At 30.7% G+C, this 22,266-nt stretch overlaps 1 protein-coding gene across 1 annotated transcript in view; it reads left to right on the top strand.

Annotated features, from left to right (window-relative positions):
- Window positions 1–22,266, top strand: part of Oatp74D (Organic anion transporting polypeptide 74D) — a 96,885-nt gene that overhangs the window by 6,082 nt on the left and 68,537 nt on the right. The gene's annotated exons all lie outside the window — the stretch shown is intronic.

Here is a 22,266-nt window from a genome sequence, read left to right as displayed (position 1 = left end):
TTTACGATTTATAGTTATTACAAGTTTAATCGAAATGACAATAATGCATACCTCGTTCTTGCCGGGATTATGTATGCCAGGATTGTTTTCATCCGACGAAAACGGCCCTTCATGAAAATAGACGACCTCCTCCTCTCATTTTCCCCTTCCATGCTCATTTCTCCCTCTAAAGCCGCGCAATGCATGTGCGTGCGGGAATGGGGATGATGCAGTTGGCCTGAATAAAGGTCGGTAGCCGATCTAGCCCTCCCAGCGCGAGCGGGTTGATCACCACCAGTTCTCCCTCTTTCTTTCTCTCTCTTTCCCTTTCTCTCTTCTCGCTGCTATGCCACCCATCTCGGTATTGATTTTGTTAACCTTCTAGATTCTAGCGGCTGGCTCCCTTCCGTTTTACTTCAACCCCCTTGCCTCTGAATGAGAGCGACGACATCTTCACATGGCTTACGCAGCGTTTTGCAGAGGTTCCTCGCGTTTTTTTATCTTATCTCAACAATGATTCTTGAGATGAAATTTCGATTTCTCTGATAGGTAGGAAAAATGCTGAGATAAATTGGGAAATATTGTCGATTGAATCTAAGAGATTCTCAATTGTTCTTGAAATACATATATATATACATATAGAGATAAATACTATATACATATATACAATCGTATAAAAGTAATTTATTACAAATTTCAAATGTTTTGTTTTTATTTAAAATTGAGTATTAAAAAGATTTAAGTGCCAGTGATGATGAAATAGTGGTTCATTAAAACTAATTTGCTAAATAAAATATTAATCTATGATTCTGATTTACAAAATATCATTATAATATAGCAGTGCAATTCTATATTTTTATAAATACAAAAAAATATTTATAAGATTTAGCTTTGATTAAAATTAATTTATATTTATTCTATTTTTTTTTAATAGTGTCTATATATTTTTCTTAATACAATATATTTTGTATAAATAAATGGTGTCTTGTAAAGGAACATTATTATTCAATAACAATACATTAAATTCATATTTTTACATTGAATTATTTTTTTCGAGATTTTGATCTGGTGAAAACAGAAAATGAATATGCTGTTCTTGAAAAAACGAGTTTGTGATATTAATCGAAAACAATATAGTAGCATGAAACGTAACAAGGCGAGTATCTAAAATGAAAGATCTTAAATGCGACTAATTAAACTGGACGTAGTCCTGGTATAGTCGCTACTTTCGTTTTCATTTCTATATTCATGTTATCACGATTAAGCGAATGCATTTTGTGTTTAAATGTTTAAGTGTTTCGTAATTTTATTGTAATTTACGATTGAGGCACTCTCGCATTCTTACTCTTACTCACGAACTAATTTACAAACAACATGATAAAATTAACACATTTTTTTTATTCTGCTTCCGTTATTCACATTACGATGCATTTGTTTAGCTATAAATAATATATGTATAATAAATTATTCACAACAAGACAAAGATAGTATATGTTATCTCAAATTTATATTTTTTTCTATCAATAAATTTGATTAATTTAGAAGTTCATTTATTTGTAACAGAAAATGTTCACATTTAACGTATAATATATATATTTGACTTTAAATTTAAAAACTGTAAATCTAAAAATATTTGAAAAAAGCAATATTGGAATGTTATTCTCTTTTTCATCATTATCATCATCATCATCATCAATTAAATCATTAATAAAACAATTAATAAAATCATTAATTCAATGTTTGTTATAATATTTTTTGTGATTAATTAATGAAAATAATTAATACTTTTTTATTTTTGACGTTAGTTTTGCACTGACTTTTCAAATGCTGAACAATTAAAGAAAAAGAAATAAGGGAGTAGTGCAACTTTTCTGTGATTTCGATAACTTTGCACGCACATGCATTCGTTCGTTACACGCACATGTATAATGCGAAGCTTGCTAACAGAATCCTAATACTGTGTATCTGTGCCACTGTGCGAATTGAATTTCAATTATATGTATACTTAATTTACTTGTTATTCACTCGACTCTCTTTGGATTGCATTCGCGGCTTTTGGCGCCACTCCATCTTTGTCATCGGTCATCGTAGGACATTTAGGAAAGTAGTTATCTATCGAAGAAAAATTAAGAAAAATTAAAAATATAACTATATATATAAGTCCTCATGTCCAATTAATATATTTTTATGCCTTATTCGACTTATATGTCTACTATCTACTGTATTATCTGTTACTATTATACTATATCGATGCATTATATGATGTATGCATTTGACGCATTAAAGTAGTTGACAAATTATTATTAATCACGTGTAAAGCATATTTCTTCATAATTTTTGTCTAATATAAATATAATATAGTCTTATATTATATTCAAGTAAATATAATATAAACTTTATAAACATATTTTCAATGTACATTTTCATCTAAAAAACTTATTCATCTAAAAAACGTACATATTATGTATATGTGTACACATATTAAAAATTTTTTAGATGAATAGTTTTTTAGCTGAAAATATACGCTGCTAACGTGTTTGCAAAATTTATACTATATATTCATTTAATGTTTTCTGATGTTATGTGAAAACTATGAAGAAATATCTATAACTTTACATGCGATTAATAATAATAATTTCGCAAGCTACTTCAAATGCAATACAAAATACATAGCATACAATGCATCAATATAGAATATAGCTATAGTATATAATAACACGTGAAAGTATTTTAATTGGACGTGAGGATTAAAATGATCGAAAATTATGCTCAAAGATTATATAGATAAGGAACGTTATTAATGAACGGAATAATAACAAACGCATCGTGCACATCGTCGAATCGGTGTATCTGCATCCCCCAAGACACAGACGCACATTGCTATTTCTTATAAACAAATATATAACATATACATAAGTAGATGTTATGTTACTTTTACAAGTTCATTGGCATGAACAGCATTTACGACTTGTCGACATAGATATGTAAAGAAATTTGATACGGCACAACTGTGCGCTAATACTTTTATAATTCAGCTAATTGACTGAGGATTTGTTATTGTCAGTACTCAAACATTTATATACATATACGCTGTGAGATATAAACCAGCAATGATAATGTATCTCTATTATCGCCCGAAAGACCAGTCCTGTACGGCATATGTGACCTTGGTGAGTGCAATACGCTCAGACGTGCCGATGCGCACATGATTGATAAAAAGAATCTTGAATTTAATCTTAATTACGAGCTTATATGAGGAGCTTCAAGCGCCGGTCGCTTTGTACTCTTGTACACATTATAAAGAATCGCGTCAAATTATCCCGAGAAAAGTACATAATTAATACACTTATGCTCAAGTAAAGTTTGCTATTATTAATTTGATACTCAAACAGTTCATAAAAAATGAAAATTTCCATTCTCAATCGATATCTGTGATTTTAATTTATCTGTGAAATTAGCAAGTATTAACTTAAATATATATTATCTGATTGATAATCATATAATTCAACAAAGAGTAATCAATGAAAAATTAACCCATTTAATGTGTAGTGAATTTGTAATGTCACAATGTAATTAAATTTTTTAATATTTTTATGCCTTTTTGCCGGTGTACGAATTATATTTGCAATATTAGAGAATTATAAGGCAACTTATATTTTCCTCTCTTGTTAATAATGAGAATTCCTGTGTCAGGCTCCTTTGTAACTTGGCAGAGTTTGCATGAGTTAGTGAGAAAAGGATTAGCGGCGGAATCGAGAAAATTACATTAATTGCGCCTATGCGATTTCCATGCAGATTTCTACCTTGTAAACTATAGCTAAGGCATCTTATGTTGCCTGGAGTTTGAAATTTTATTACTGCGCATCTCTCTCATTGCAGACAATCTAAAATTTGATATGTTTGTTTACAAAATATTTTTTATGGCCTAGGTGGATGCTATTTCAGAGGACTATTCCTCTCGGTAAAGTTTTATCAACGCGTTATATAGTTTTTCTGCATTCTTTGCTACTAAACTTTAACAAGATAAATTATATAAATTATATTAATAAAGCATTAAACGTAGCTACAAAGTCACGTAGAATAAAATTTTGATTATAGTAGTAGATATTTTATTGTAAGATTTATGAGGTAGAATTAAAGAAAAAGTTCTCTTTTTATTTAAGAGAGAATTTGAAATTAAAATATATGATATATAATTTTAATTACAGAAGATTAAATGGAAAATATTGTTTAATTTAATATACAATTTTTATTTTTTTAATATATATTCTATAGAATATATTACACATGATTAAAAAAGAATACCATATGCGATAAAATAGAACGTAATAAAACATAATTTATATCTTTGTCTGGATTAACTGTTTCATCAAGCGCAAATAGGAAAAGTTTCTCATATATTTTCTTTGACAGCAGTATAGCATTCCGTAAATAACTTCTATGTCGAGCATGTTGCTTCCTTTTTCTCGTCACGTCGCGTTAAACTGAAACGGAAGCTGAACTTGGCGCGATATCCAATGAAGTTACGTTTCGATCGGAGAAATCTGTTTCGCGATGCTAAGAGGAAACTGTTATGCACGAATGACGTAATATGAAATGTCGTGGGTGTTGGCATGAGAAAAAGAAAGAGAAACTATTTTTTAAGGCATCCTGCCAGAATAATCTATATCTCCTCTATCGAAAATGGAATCTAGCCAATTTAGCCAATGCAACATTTTTGTCGAATGTGCAATTGCCTTTTGCAAATTATGTTTAAAAATTTATGCATCTTTTATGCATTAAAATAATTAATCATGCAAATATTTATTTACGTGTTGCTACATCTTACTCGTAACTTCTCTCTTGTAATTTTATATATAATATATACATATATGTATACACTGAAAAAATTATTAATTTTACTAAATCTTTCAACTAAATATTATTTTGTTAATTGAACATACAAAAATATTTAAATTAAATATAACATTGAACCTAACAAAACGTATATTTGACTTAAATACTAATATAAGTTCAATTAACAAAATAGTAATTTAATTTAATCGAATGATTTAATAAAGTTAACAATTTTTTAAATGTATATACATGTATAAATATATATATAATATTAATTATAATATTTTATATATAATAATCATATTATATATCTATTCAATTTATTATAAATTTATGACATTAAATCTAAAATTAATTTTATGCTTGCATTTAATATTACATACATGTATATAGTCAGTATAATCTTGCATTAATTATTATATATGATATATTTCTTTTAGCACTTAATTTGTCATTTTATATATGAAATAACGCAAGAATAAAATAAGTTTAAAAATTGTATACAAAATTTTGTACAGATTTAATGTTGTAAACAAGGAGAATTATCCGTGTTATGTCAGACAAACGGTTTTTTGGGAAGGAAAAATAAAATAATAAATTATGATTAATTAAATATACATTTATTAATATTACGTAGGCAAGAAAATTAATTGAAAAAGAGTTTCTCATATATATTTATGTTTAGTCGTTGCTCTTGTAGGCCACGTGATAAGTATGCGGTCACATGAATGATGATTTAAATGGTGCATTAAGCAGATTAAATAGCACTGTTTTTACACTGTGCAGTGGAAATCTGCTGCTTAATACCTTGTAATATCATCACATTGTGTGTGTTGTGGATTGTTAACAATAGACTTTCTGAATCTCGCGAAAAGCAAGGATATATAAAATCAAATATCTTCTATGAAATATAGAATTATAGAATAATAAAATTAAATATGTTATCTTATTTTTAAAAATTAGAATGAGACAGTTGGAAATATTTTTAAAAAATTGGAGGATATTATTTATATGATAATTTAAATTGTTTTAGAGATATTTTAAAAGTATCTGATGAAAAAATTGATTTTATCTATAAGTAAAAAAAAAAAAGAAAAAAAATAATGAAATTTTTTCAAATATATTTTTTTAATCACAATCGGTTTATTTTTGCTGATAACGTAATAATAGTAGGCAACACAAGATATGTAAGGATTAATGCAATTCGTCAACTTTTCACGATTAAATTAATATCGCTTTCACCGATGATTATTGGTGCTATTTGTCAAACTAGTTTGCGCTGCAATCAGGTTCTTGCTTAGTAAATTAAATCATGATAATTAGCGTAAATTTATTAATGCGTAACTTGAAACTTTGATTCCGTCGAAATATATATTCGAGCTCTGTTCGGCTTGATCGAGATAACGTATTAGATAGATTAAGAGTTTAATGTTTTTTTAAATGAGTGAAAAGATTTATATACATTGTTTCGCGGATTTTATACATTAGGAGCTTTCTTTATGCTCCGATGAAATTATTTAAATCTTATCTTTCTTACGCCATTATCAGAGAAAGTAAATGGTATTTTCATATTAAATAATTCTTGATTAAAGAAAAATAATTTCGAAGTGCCTGAATAGTCATAATAAGAAAATTAATGCTAACAAAAATTTAATTAAATATAATTTTTTAAGTAATTACGCATAAATATAATGATATTAATAACAATATTATGAAATTTTTGTGAAGAAAATATTTTGATTGTAAATTTGAATAAAACAAATTTTTTTAAATACATTTCTTTCTCTGTTATATGGCGAACTTTTCCCTTTTAAACTCTTCCGGGATGCTCGTCGAGGCAAAGGCGCTCTGGACAGAATCGATTAGCTGTGCTCAGCACGTTATCACGCATTTTCATGGAACTCCTGATGGCACACCTACCATTACCATTGTCTCTCGATGGTTTTTCCTGGATGTAGCTTGGCACCCAGTTAATGGCATACGATTTTTTCAATCTTCCGAATACATCTCTATTGTTGGGATGTACGATAACAAGTTTTCCAAGCCTTTTTTTTTTTTAATAATCTTTATGACTGTGCAGTATTATGAGATAAAAAATGAATAGAAAATAGTAGGCGGAGTTGTCGGGGGTGATATCATAAAAGAAACTCGAGTGAGGGAGATAAGAGAAAAATAATGAGTTAATGAGTATGTGTATATGAGAAAGAGAAAGAGAAACGGAGAGGGCTAAGATGAAATTTGCATATTAAATATGATAGAGAGAATACATAATTAACGAACAGTGTACATAATCGCTCTTGAAGTAATACGATTAGGCTTGTGGACGATGCCAGCGACAGCGATGGCGACGACGAGTAGAAAGAGGCGAAGGAACGTAGAGACGGGAGAGCTTTATAATAGCTCAACTCTGGAATGAGGAAGTCTCGTACGAGACGACATCGTAGGAATACTAAAGTCTGGGTTACTAGTTGATTGTTGGTTACTTCGCGTATTCCAGGCTCATAGCTCGAACACGAGATGGAGCTTCCAGGGATTGTATTTCCGTCCTGAACGCCTTTACGCTTTCCTGTTGTCGTGAACTGTTTGCGTGAGTGAATGAACAAGCATCAGCTTCTGAGTGCATTGTTCTGAATTTTGGGGGATTAATTAGGTAAATGATTTTCAAAACAATTAATAATATGACACTGACTCTATCCTGTATCGAGTTAATAAATTTGTAGCAGTATTATTGAGATATATATTTGAGAATATGTGGACATGAGATATTTATTTTTATTTAATTATATTAATTAATAATTTAATTTTTAAATACAATTGCAAATTTGCCACAATAGAAACTTCGAGTCGTATGTATTTATTTTAATATTATTTATATTAATATTAATTAATATACAATTTTTTGTTAATATATTATTAAATTTCTATATATTCTGCTCCAAAAATGCTGATAATTTTTTTAAAATGAATAGTTACAGTTTGCTTATTTTTTATTGTACGAATATTTAGGTAACATGTATTTTGATTATTTGTCACAAACTTTTCTCATTTATTCATGATTAATACAAAACGATAAGAATAATTTAACACTTGTGTACACTATCGCGATATTAATCAATTTGATAATATATGGCGCTGTATCGGCGATTTTTTGATCGTGCAACTTATTGGCAACTTTGTAAGGCTTTTTACATTTTATCATGACACGTCGATTTTTCTATTTCGTATACTCATTTAGATGTTTTCATCATCGGTATTTATGTAAAAAAAACAAAAAAAAGTAAATCGCGAATAAATACATATTTAATGCGGTTCTAATCTGACAGTTATATTGTCTTATATTAATGTACACTGTACCAACTAATGACCACACACTCAACTCATATATGGTGATCAATACATTATTATTTATTAATAATAATAATGTTTGCATAAAAGGAAAATTAACGATAATTGATTTTGTCTTATAATGATCATATTTATTGCAAAATATTGTTAATTTCATGAAGGTATGAATTAATTTGCAGCTTATATGACATTTTTGTACAGTATAATTGATGTAAAAGAGGAAAACACGAGAGAAACTCGAGTTCTTAGTAGGCGTTATTTATCGAAACACTAAAAATTCTTCATATTAACGAGAAACGATTTAATTGGATAAAAGATAAATTTCGACTGCCGACAAGTGCTTCTTTATCGCTTATACTCATTTCTCCGTCTTTTTCCTGTTGAACATATTTTGTACGGTAAAAAATTGGAATTCTGAAAAAATACACCAACCGCAACTAAACGTGAAAAAAACAATAACGACGTTATGTTCACGTCGATTGACATTTTGGCCGCCGCATCCGCTCCAGGCTTAGATCACTGCTGTCTTTTTTAACTCGCGAACTTTAACATTCTTTATTATACGCGTTAACGTATTTATATATTTATTTTCGCATATTTTATACTACTTTATAGTATAGCAATGTAAAATATGCGTTTAAATACATAATGTAATTTTGAATTATTTTCACCAAAATTGACAAATTATTTTGTCACTAATCTAAGAAATTTAATTATCTCAATATTTCAAATATTGTAATTAAATATTTTTCGAATATTCTTTGAATATTACAATTTATAGCGAATATAATATTTCGATACAATTTTGATATAATAATATGATATAATTAATATCAAAAATTTATAATATTTTGTCAATTTTTGTGAAAATAATTCAAAATTAAATTATATAACACGATATACACCTCCTTCTTCTCGGCCATAGAGCCAAACGCGATGTTATTGCGAAATTAAGTAAGAAAATTGAGGAATCTGGGAATTTCGGACCAATATTTTTCTCGCCTATTTCTTACAGAGGAAATTAAAAGAGGAACAAGGAGAGTTTTTAAGATCCCAACCACAGGATACGAAATTTCCAGATTCCTCAATTTTCTTACTTAATTTCGCAATAAAGATCTAATATTCTTATCATTGATTAAATTATATGTTTAAACGCATACTTTATATCGCTATACTATAAAGTATGCGAAAATAAATATATATGAATACATTAACGCATATGAAATATTATAATTAAAATATATATTGAATATTATAATAAAAAATAGAAATAAATGCATCTAAAAGTAAGGCAATTTATACTATTGAAAAATAACAAATTTTTGGCAAAAAAAAATTAGCAATTTGTTTGCCGATACCTCTCGATCGATTGTTCACTCGTCGGGTGGCGACTTTGTCGAGGCCAAATTGTTAAACCGTTTATATCAATCAATCGACATAATTGACTTTCGACTCCTAGCTCTTTCCCACTGAGCTCGATATGTCTCCGGCTTTGACCTACAACAACAACGTCGTCAATGTTCGACCCATGGTCCGACCAAAGCAGGTGAATCAGTCTCTTAAGAGATTTGCCCTTGGCCCTGGGGCTGGGCCTCGTGATTCCGCTTCGTTGAATCGATTGCACGTCGCTCCAATCTGGTGCGGTTGATGCACCGGAGGCCCGAGCCAGACGCATTCTCATAACATAGATAAAGAACAAAAATAAATAAACGAAGAAAATAATTACATAGATAAAGTAAATAATAAATTAAAAGTTATAGTAGATATAGACACGCGATGTAAGGGGTACGCGAGTTTTGATTTAACTAGATTTACATAGTACATATAGTATCAATTGCATTTAATTACAACACGAAAATGAAGAGAACTTTAAAGTGAAAGGAAAAGAGATTTAATTAAATAATATGAAGTAGTTTGCACTTTGCGGTTTCCGGTTTAGCAAATATTGGTGTAACATGCGTTGAAAAGAGGCAATATTGACGATCTTTAAAGGGAACTTTACAAATAAGACGGAATTTTAATTTTTCTATATTAACAGTATATTATTTTCTATACGATTTGCGATACGACACAGGAATAATAATTTTAGAATTAGAAACATGAATTTGTTTGTAGACGAAGAAGGAAAGGTAAAAAGAGAGTATAAATAAAACGGAATGCATGTGTAAAAGAATGTACATACATCAATTGAACAACCTTCAAGAGAAGTCTAATTAAGTCAGTCCTCCCGAAGGGAAACAGTTAGGGAGACATGTTCACGCACACGTCAAATTTTAAGTGAAAAATAAAATATCCATAAGCATTAAAAGTCATACACAAAAAGAATTTTTTATACGATGCGATCGAATCAACTTCAGAAAGCAGCTTATCAAAGATTACAATCCCGATATTTATGTGGAAAAATTGATAAAACACCGACATGAAAAATATAATGAAGAGAAAATTATAAATAAAATATTTTATAGAAGAACATAAGTATTTAATTATTTTTTATTTTTATAATACACTAAATCTCTCTCTCTCTCTTTCAATGCTTATATTTATTATTATATCTATTTATATTTATGTATAGATATATTAGATTAGATTAGATTACATTATAAGAAATCTTTTGTCAGATACCCATAGAGCTTAGAACATCCGACATGAATATCGATTCCTCGAAGTTCGGCACAGTACCTAAAAGAGGGAACATCGACGGGTGTGGTCGAGGAGTGTGTACATCGATCGGCACTTTAGCCTCGGCGATAGCACACCCTTCCGTGCAGTAGACAGTGCTAGGGCAAATTTGAAATAAATTTAATATAAATATGTTCAACATAGAAAATATAACGCTCGATTATAAAAATATTATACAAAATATCTTTTATCTATCCAACTAACGAGCAGTAGTTTAACATTTTTACAGTTATTTTAAATAGTTTTTAAACATTTTTATAGTTATTTTAATTATTTTAAAATTTAAACAAACAAAATATTTATTTTATATTTTTTCATTGAGATCATGCATAGATAGATAAGATGACTGTGGTTTTAGATGTTTTGTCATGTTGAAATATTTAATTTACCGACATATTTACAGACACACTCTGCATATAAATAATAAATAACATAATATTCCTTTATGAGAATACATAAATTTTGTCTTAAGCTCTTCTATTATCATTTGCATTGACGATAAGCCATCGAAACTATCTTATTAGCTTAAAGTGCCGGTTGGAAAATCGATTTCCCTTTCTAAGGTCAAATCTCGAGCATCTGCTCTCAATAAGCTATTCACGCGAGATTTTTTTTTACATGACACGATATCGAATCATTAGTTTCACTCAGCATCAAACTGAATCGCTGCAACGCTGATAGAGAGGGTACTCTTTACGTTTTCCTGCTAGTCAGGGCAAGCTAGATATCCGAAATTAATAGGAATCCACAGAGCGGACAGTATGGATTGGGTATTGGGTTGTGTGTCAATAGCTTGTTCACCCAGCTGTTTTCTTTTTATCTTTCTCGTTCTCGAATTTCATCCACGAATGGGGCAAGCAGGGAACGTACAAAGAGGTGGATTCCGTCTAGACGGGCCGGTGACGTCACAAGGTCGGCCGTTGTCTGCGTCTGCTCATGGTGGCACACACATGCGCCCTCGTGGCATCTTTCTTTCCTTTTCTGTCACTCTCTTTCTTCTCTCGCCTTTTTCTCTCTTTTTCTCTATAGTCTGGGATCTCCTTCATTCCCTCATCTTCCGTTAGTTTCTTCTTGGCTCGCAAAATATCCGGCAAAAAAACTCACGTCCTTCATAAGAAGGGATGGAAACTGTCAAACCACCCTCGATAAGTCGGGCTATTTTGCCCGGTCTTCCTCTGTCCCGCACAAGTTTCACCAGCTCCGATAAAACAAGGCGAGCGCAGTCGAGAACTATAATGGACCCATAGCGGATGTTAGGGATGCGAGAAGGGATGCGTCTAAGGAAAGGAGATTACGTAAAATCGGTGCGAGCCAGGAATAAAATCAAATACTATCCCGCCGGTCTTTTTCTTCTAGAGATGCTCCCTTACTAGTGAAATCTACAATTATAGCTAATCGCAATTTTGACATATCGTGCTATCGATTTCAATATTCGTTACGTTTAAATTAATTGCGCGTAAATATATGTGTGAGCCAAGTGCGCAAGTAGTTTTTGAAGAGAGATTAAAGAAATATATTTTCATTTTATATATACATATACATATTAGAGGTGTGCGTGCATAAGGTATTTAAAATATATTATCTCAATGACACATGTCTGGTTAGACTGTGTCAATGATGTCAATTTTAATTCATTCGCTTGTCGCGATTTCGATGCTTCGCGTCTTCAGTGACCTGTATACACATACATACAATACATTTATTTCTAAATATAGATACGATTGAATACGCGATACATATCGATCTCCGCGCAATTTCAGTTTTTAGGACATTGTATTATTCTTTATTTTGTCATAAATCGCTAACCTCTAACACTGGCTGCCAAGACGGCCGACCATCGATCACCTGATCGCTATCGCGACGCTTTTGACTGTTCGCGAGACGAATAATATCTGAATTCATGCCGTCCTGGCGTAGCCGATCGCATACTCATCAATAATTCAGCGAGTCCACGAGCGAGAAACTCGAAAACAAGGCGAAAAGAGAGCCGACGCTCTTATTCGACAACAGAAACGATCGCGTCATACCTTTACCATACATCCGTGGCAGACGCATTATCTATGTAAGAGATATCGGCATAATTTAAATTCCGATTTTTCGAGAGATAGCAATAACACTCGTCTCAATGAATACGCTAGCGCAAAAATAACAAGGAACTTCAAAATTGAAACGTTTGTAGAAACAGTATTAGAAAATCTAAAAATGAAATTTATTCAACGATTTTGCTAATAAAGATCGATAAAAATGGATGAAAAATAATAAAATTCGCGATAAAATTAATTTGTACATTTTTGCAGCAACAATTAATTTTTCTAATAAGAATAAATGTCTATATTTTTTAAAATTATTAAAAAATTATCTTTTTAAATAAATTTTGCTTATATAAGATCGTTATAAAAGTTTTTTATAGCTTCTTTAATTACACATAACTTATATATTTTATAAAGAAACGGATTTGAATGTCTCAAAATAAGATCTTCATTTGTGTGTGAAAACTGATTTCTATACAAAAAATTATTTAAGATGCGTAGAATCGATAAGTATAAAAACGTTTAATATAGTAGCAACAAAAATAACTGATCGATGAATAAAAGAATTTAAAAATAGGTACATAATGTAAAAAATGTATTTATACATTATCATTGAAAGATTTTCATACAAATCAATTGTGATACGTCGAGAAACGTCGTCAATTTAAAACAGTCGCGACGAGTGAATTAGTAATAAAAAATAAATTGTTACATATACAATATAATAAGACACGTGCCGTATATTCAAGGTCAAAATGGCTTGAGTTGCTACTGTATATAACTGCGATGGTTGTGTGTGGATAGGCAGACAACTGACATTATAGCTGCGGAACGAGACGAGTGGAAGGTAGAGATTCCAATTTGAGTTTTGACAATGCGGAGTGCAGACCAGCACTAATTTACTAATTGAAGCATAATTGCCTTCTTGGAAGGGACAGACGAAATATATATCGAGTCAGGGTCAACGGTACTGCATTAGAGAGATGTAAAGATTGTAACAATTACGGGACAATTTGGGGACATCCCTGAAGTGCATCATCAAATTACCTCGCGAAAAGTTTCATCGTAATAATACATATGCAATAGCATGTGGTTGTTACATTAAAACACACGAAGAACAAATGTATGTGCAGTGCAGCTTGATATTTTTCAATTTATTCTCATTCATTAGAATCATTCATTTGTATGCATTATGAAGATAGAAAAATAATTTTATTCGATAAAAATAAATAACTTTGCTTGACAGGAATAACTTGCTGTAGTTATAAATCTATGACACAATTTATAAATTTAATTCGAGATGCCAAGTATACATTTTTGGACACTATATACATACATTAACACTTTCTTTAAACACTGATCGCGTATATGATATAATATTTTATATATAAAATTCTACATTATATATATATATATATATATTTATATAAATAATTATATTAATTTTATATTAATTATTTAAATTAATATATATTAAATATATTTATGTAAATATATATTTAATTTTTATATATACATATAACATTTAATATAACATTTAATTTTATATGTAACATATTATATAATATTTTACATATAAAATTATTTTCTTAAATTGTTATTTATTCTCTATAAAAATTCAACTTATTCTAGACTTTCAAATAAAAAAAAATTCATATGATACTTCTCTCGTTATAAATAAATATTGTCTTAATAATTTCTCGTTTCTACGCCGATGATATATGATGATACAATAAAATTAAAGCAAGAAAAATGAACATAAAGATTATTATTGTTAGTTCATGCAAGTATGATCTCTTATGAAAAAAATCGATCGGCGACGTTTGTCGGCAACGGTTGTTTAGACAGGCAATCAATATCTCCCTGATGTTCTCCCTGATGAATAAGTTAATCAGGTTAATCCATATGTGCTTCATTAAACTTTAAAATGGCTTAATCACTTCCGCGTGTGTACGGTGGTCAATGTTCTTTCTCGGTGGTCGTACGACGCGTGGAATGTGCGTGCGCGCTCATTGTAACATTACGACATTATCCGCGGTCATCGTCGGTTTCGTAATTTCTGTCTGGCCGCGTGCAAGCGTGAGAGACTACCGCCTCGCGTTAGATTGAATCTAATTTTCCAATGGAGGCTAACACGCTCGTTCACATTTTTTTTTCCTTCGCAAACCGTCGACACTTAGATTCTCCCTCTCTCTCTCTTTCGCTCTTAGCTTATTCGCCAAATTCTTAATCTTCCTATTAGGCGCGTAGGTTTGAACCATTTCGCTTCTCAAATAATACGGAGAATGTACTTATGAAATAGATAAGCATATCGTACAAGATATCGTATACAAGATACAAATTATTTATCTATTTAAAATTTATATGTTTATACTTCTACTTTTTACAATTTTGTTTTATGCATGCTTAATTCTTTTTCTTTAAATTTAATTAAATTCGATTAAACTTTTTTTTATTTTTTACATTTATATATTTTACGAGATGTGCTAGAATAGAAAGAGATCTATGTAGTATATTACATGCACTTATTTTTTTGTAAAATTATATAATTTTCCTAATTATTTCGTTCAATTTAAAAAATTCTATTTTGCCAATGTGTTGATGCAATGTAACTCTTTATGCACGTCGGATTGATATCGAAGCGATGGCGGCGGCTCGACGTTCCAATAGAGGCGTGAAACGCATTTGCATCGATATCTGGGCTACAGCGTCTCATTTCTCAATGAAGTCCAGTCGATCCGCCTAATGACAATCGTCGTCACAGACTGTTTGGTTCAATGCACTTGCACTCCGATTCTCGGTCGCGCAAATAATCGAGAATGACGACGGTGTTCTTGTCGCGATCCAGGCTTTCCGCTATTTTATTAATAAGAAAATATCTCGTAACGAATTAAAAGATATTTAAGACGCGTATAGTTATTCTGACGAGAGACAAAATTGCGAGCCGATTAAAATTGTATCTTCAGTCACAACGTTTGTTTATCGCACGTTTTCGATACAGTATGCAATTATGCAATAATTATCATTTTGCAGAAAATATTATTTAGCAACATATTAATTTCTTATTAAATCTAAAAAATATTAGATAAATATTAGATATTTACTACATGTAATTATTAATTTTTTTACGTAAGGAATTTTTCTTTCTTGTTCTATACAACTTGTCAGAATTTGTAGACATTAATTATTATTATTGATAATGTGATATGCAATCATTGATAATCTGATTGAAATCTTGAGTTTAAAATTTTATTTTTAAAGACAGATGTGTCTCTCTTCCTCCTTAAAGTATTTTATTTACCTCTTGTAATTTTTAGAATATTGTTCGATAAAGTGATTAGCGATAAGGGATTACACAAAATGAATTGCGTAATCTTGCATCCGAAAGTCTTTTTGCGATTCTATATTCGAGTGTTGCATAAATCGTATTTATAAAGAAGAATTACGTGCCGGGAACGACAAATGTTTGAATTCGTTTGAATTCCTTTCTTCTATTCGGTGACGTAAGCGTGCCGAATTGAATGCGCATTGCGTTCTGCTGCTGTGGCTATCGTAGATAAGAATCTGAGCCATATTATCGCGGCCGGCCGTTCATTTAGAGTTGCAGCGCGTCGAATAATAATAATAATCGAGCAAAGTAGAAGACATTGTTTATTAGGCTGTTTAAAAGCTTGTCTCTGCACATATATAATATGTCTATGAAGCATTCTATATCTTTATAAATAGAATTATAAAATAATTATACAGAAATATAATTAAAAAAAGAATTAAATTAAATATACTGTGAGATGACATAAGTACAAGTGATTTTATAAATTATAATATTTTATAGATTCTAATATTTTGTAAAAGTTTTATAAGATTCTAGTAGCATAATAAAATAATTTATGGACACACAATCGACTCTTTGTTCGTTACATGTTATTCAACTTTTACAATTGTAAAATCAATACACAATACAAAATGCACTTATAGTAATAATTAAATATCGTAAATCGAAATGATATTAAAAAATATGATAAAAATAAATGAGATATTATATATTAAAAATAAGAATATTATAAAAATATAAATATTTTATAATATCTTAAGTATTTTGTGATCGTAGAACTAATATATACCGGACAGAGAGTCGGTTATGTGTCCACGAACTTCATTACGTTAACATCTATAATACAACACTCTATTGTTGCGAAGCTATTTGATCAACGCTGACGAACGAACGTCAATATACGATACTATTTAACTAGATCTACCATGTCGTTGCAGCGATAAACAAATTAATTACTCGTAATGCCACACTTAACTAGCTTAGATGCGCATACCAGTTTAAAGCATCTGTACATGTAAGCTGTACTTGACATATTGATATGGTTCACGTTAAGGGGATATTATATATTACACTTTATTTTAAATTTTAACTCTCTCATCACACAATAAATTTACTTTTAAAATACTACATGTATACAATACATGTTTCGGTAAATATCTAATTGTGTAAAATTAATTTTTCTGCACATAATAATTTGTGTTTTAAGACTAAAGAAAAGTAATTGTTTTCGCAGTATCGATGTCGATGCCGAATCAATCAATGCATTTTTTTTTGCCAAACGCTGCACAATCGATTGACCTTTTGTTAGCACGATTTGCATTTTTCCGATTGCATAAATTTCCCAAAACTTTTTATCGCGTGATTGTAGTGTGCATTTTGTTTGTGGAACGATGCGTGACAGACAAAGAAAGAAAGGGAGGGAAAAAAAGAAATTATCCCGTCAGTGAATGCAATGAAAGCAAATGGAAGACGGGATGAGGAAAGCGACGCGGCAGTTAGCCCGGTGCAATATGTGGGCCAGACAACAATAATTGTTCAGCATTTCCTGGTATATATTATACCCCCATCTAATTGATAGAGAGAAGCCGCCGCTAATTCAGACGTTGTCATCGTGCTATCTTTAGCAAGGACTCCGCGTACTCATACTTATTCGGGTGTACTTTCGTGTAAGAGTATCCCCAGAAGTTCTTGCTCTGCGTTTCATTTACAATTGAAGTCATTCATCTCATTAGAACAAAGCAATATTATTTATAACAATATGCAAATATGTTCATTTTTATTAATTTAACATTCAAATTAAATTGAAAAAAATTAATTTTATAGGAAAAATGAAACAAATATCTCAGCTTTGAGACAAATTAATCTTTTTTTTGTTATGCATTATTTAGATATTATTTTCCTGAAATTAACATTCAGATTAAATTTAAAAACCAAAATTGATTTTACTGAAAAAATAAAACACATCTCAGCTTTATAGAACGGTTAATCTTTTCGGTTATATTATTTAAATATAGATTAACATTCAAATTAAATTTAAAAAAGAAATTGATTTTATTAGAAAAATAAAATACTTCAATATTTCACCTGTAATTTTTATGTGAAAATATTAATTAGGAATATTATATTAGAACTTGAAAGCAGATCTACATTATTACTATAAAATTATCGTCATCGATGCACCTTTGATTATCTCACTCAGAATTTCATTGAGCAAAAAATTCTTTTTGGTGCCAAGGATTTCTCGATGCTAAATCTCGATTATTGATAAGTGGTATCGATCAATCGCTCGTCGACAAGTAGATTCTATTGCTCGAACGTAACGTCATCCATGCGGCGATCAATCTCTGCTATCGAGACAGTGTCGCAAGAATCACGCCGTCTATGTAAAAAGAACCTCGTTACCCTTTCATTTATGAGAGAACTTAGTCACCCTTATTACCATTTTGCGATCTTGGAAAAAGATCGCGACGTCCCGACGAAAGTCAATCTACATTCGTCGGAATCTAATAAACTTCTTTCGAGTCTAATAAAATCTCTCGCTTAATCTTCGCACTTTATATATAGATATCAGCGTAAACGTATTCATTTTGTTATAATCGCGGCAAAGAGTCATCCTAACGTTCGACATTGTCAATTATTCTATTTCGCGTCATATGTCAAAATTCGCAAACGAAACTCTCGGTAAAGAAGCATCGTGAAATTTTCGACGCGATGATCCAGCGGCCGCACCCGAAAAACTTGGTCCGTTCTAATCCATCATGGGTGCCGTTGTTCGGTAAATAGAAAATCCCGTCCGCGATGTTCGCATAACGGTATATAACGGGCGGTCTCGTGGCGAGCCGACTTGTCGCAATCGCGTCGCGACGCCTCGCCCGGTACTCGCGGATACACGCGGAGTACCTCCGCGTATTCAATCGACGGCCGTACGTGACGATGATACGTAGGCTGTGTGTTACGTCGGCGTATTGATGTAGCCGGGGCATTACATGCACCGTGTGTTCCTGTATGTACCTATCTCGACGCGCGGCGATGCGAGCTGAATGTCAATCGTCGCGCGAAACGGTTCGATACGCGCGGATTATGTGCGCGAATTTCTTCCCGCTACGTCGGGCATCGATCGTTGACGGGTGGGAATCGAAAAGGGACATCTCAGATGACCGTCTTCGTTTCCTGACGGTGCCTCGAAGAATTTGCGAGCTGGCTTCCGCGTTTGTCCCGATGAGAGAACATAATTGGTGAAAATGAAAAAAAAGGTATAAATTTTTAAAATTGTGTCGATGCGGAAAATCTGGAGAAAGTATAGGAAAGACTTCATTTTATGTTAATAGCAAAATCAAATGTAAATAGTTCAAATATAATTTTTGAGTAAAGAATTTTTGCTCTCTCTCTGTCTTTGACGTAAAGAACATGCTGTTTTATTTCAAAAATTGTATTTGAAATTATATTTATATTTGCTGATTGAAAAGTTTGCAAAACTTTTTGATTTCATTGAGAATGATGTGATGTTGAGCCTTTATAATTCGATGCATCCTTAAATTTGGGCGTGTCCATTCTTTCAAAGTTGCTGCGAAGAGTTCAGACCTGACTTCCATCCCTCTTAAATGTCCAATCGTCGGTGACTTTTTTTTAAATCTTCTAGTTTTTTAGGGGCCGCCGGATATAAAGGGCCGACTGAAGATGTAGAACCATCTACCTTTGTTCGTGAAGTTAATTACTGCGCGCTCTTCGTGTAGCTTTTATAATTACTTGCAAAACTTGTTAACATAAATTGCATTTGTAAAATGTATCAATGAAGAGTACACCATTTGTTGTTGGAAAATATTTAAATATATAAAATTTATATTGTATTTTATATACATGCTACTTCTCATATTTAATCTGAGTATATTATAATTATAAGTACTCATTACAATTAAATAGAAACAAGAGTAACACATATAGATAGAGGTCTATTTTTAATTATTAAAAATATAATATAAACAATATTTTTGTTGGGAGGAATATAGTACAAATTTGATCTCTTTCTTCTCTCTCGTTAGTATAATTAGAGTTTTAATTATTATATATTCAAACTAAAAAAATAATTATGTTTGTTTGAAAGCGTGTTCAATAATTTATAATAGTGTTTAATTTAATTAGGTTTTTAAATTTTTCATATTTACTTTATATTGGAGTTTCTAATCAAATTTCTCGACTGTAAAATGAAAATTTGATCTTTAAATAGCGAGAGCACTTTTTGCGGTGAGCCAAGAGAAATATCGCAAAGGATATTTATCATAATATCAGATGACAATTATGCGGCCGATTAAGAAGGAAAATAAAATTGAATTTTACATTGTTTTATCGAAAATAATTTTTTAATTTGGGGGAAGAAGATATGCGTAGTTTACACTTACAATTAGTATATCTATGAACACTCTCAATTTCTTCAAATAATCCAATCAGTCATGTTTAGTAAAAATTTTTAAAGTATAAGTAAGTCATTTTATCCCTTACAAATATATAATAAAGTTAGACTATTTGTGATAACAATGAATAAATTATACTTAAAAAAGTTTTTTTAATTCGTTTTAATTTTTAAATAAATATATTATAGCAAATTATAATTATTTTTAGTAAAAACAAAAGTACTGCCAACAAAATATCAATTTAAAAATATTCAACGTCCAAAGTTTTAAACAATAAAAAGGAAGAGTACTATTTAAATTATTCAAATAATAATGAGATGAAGATAAGTAAGGTTTTTAAGCAACTTAAAATCACAAAAAGCTTTGATAATTAACTGACAATAAATAACAATAATTAATGTTTTTAACACACAACTCTTTGTATATTCAAAAATAATTATTATGCGCAATCTGAAGTTTTTATATTCTCTTAGCAGAGTTGTTAAGCAGAATAACATTTTCAACATTTGATTTGCTAATTTCATCGGTACGCAAATTTTTGTCAACTGGCAAACGTGTAGCGAATCACGTACCATAGTCCAAACAGGATACGAAGGATTAAATCTTGTTAGTCCCTAATCGCCAAATCGGAGCTGATGCTTTCGGCGTCCCATGACATTCACATTATTATATCTCGGTTCGTCGATTCGAGTTTTAACAGTCACGTTTAGATTTTGTTAAACAATGTTAGATAGAAATCCAATGTTTACCATAGCAAGGACAAAGATTTGCGAGGAATAGGTAGAGATTGTAATACTAAATTTTTAAACTTTAAATCTCTAACGAAAATGTAATAGTGAAAGTATGAAGTTTTAGAAATAATATTTATAAGTAAAAAAGCAAATATAACAAGCAACAAATATTATTAAATGTTACATTATTAAATAAAGCGCGATTAAAGAATTGGCGGAGGAAGATATCATCGATTTTTCTACTGAGAGAGAAAGAAAGAAAGTTATAAAGGAAGGCACTAGAGGGAAAGTAGAATTATTGTGTTCAGTCCACAAATCAATTTCTATTAAATTAGAGACTTGTATTCGAAGGATTATATTTTGTCGACGACTTGATACATCCTTTTCTAGTCATTAGTTTTTTTTCTTCTTTTTTTCGCCTCAATTTTATTTTTACGCAATCGGAAGAAGAGCAAAAATGTTTAAGGAAAGTAAAAATGATCATCATGAAATAAAGAGAGGGCAGTAAGACGGGTGACTGTCTCTCGGCATGGCAGTCTGGCCAGTCGATTATGGTGCCGAAACGAGCGCTGGAACGTCTTCCAACCAGTTTTGGACAGTGTCTTCGCTTGTAGCTATAAAGACAAGGATGGAGAGTTTTGACAGAATCATGAGGGAAGTATGTCTATACGAAACTGAGAAAGCGAAAGTTGAGGAAAACAGCACAATTGAAGAGGATTGTCAGAGGAAAGAAAATAAGAGAGAAACATGATTATACATATAAAAGGAAAAGTCTGAAAGCGAAGATAATGTGGACAAATGTAAACGGAAAATGATGAAAAGAGTCAAGAAAAATGGAAAAAAATAAAGCATAAGGAGAAAAATGATCAAATCAAGATATATAAGAATCAAAGAACAAAATATACAAATTTGTGACATGTCCTATC

Source organism: Nylanderia fulva, unplaced genomic scaffold (assembly GCF_048542155.1).
Source record: "Nylanderia fulva isolate GAGA-0341 unplaced genomic scaffold, ASM4854215v1 Scaffold17, whole genome shotgun sequence".
NCBI lineage: Eukaryota > Metazoa > Arthropoda > Insecta > Hymenoptera > Formicidae > Nylanderia > Nylanderia fulva.
Note: the sequence above shows the minus strand (reverse complement) of the source record. Positions and strands in the feature narration are given on the sequence as shown.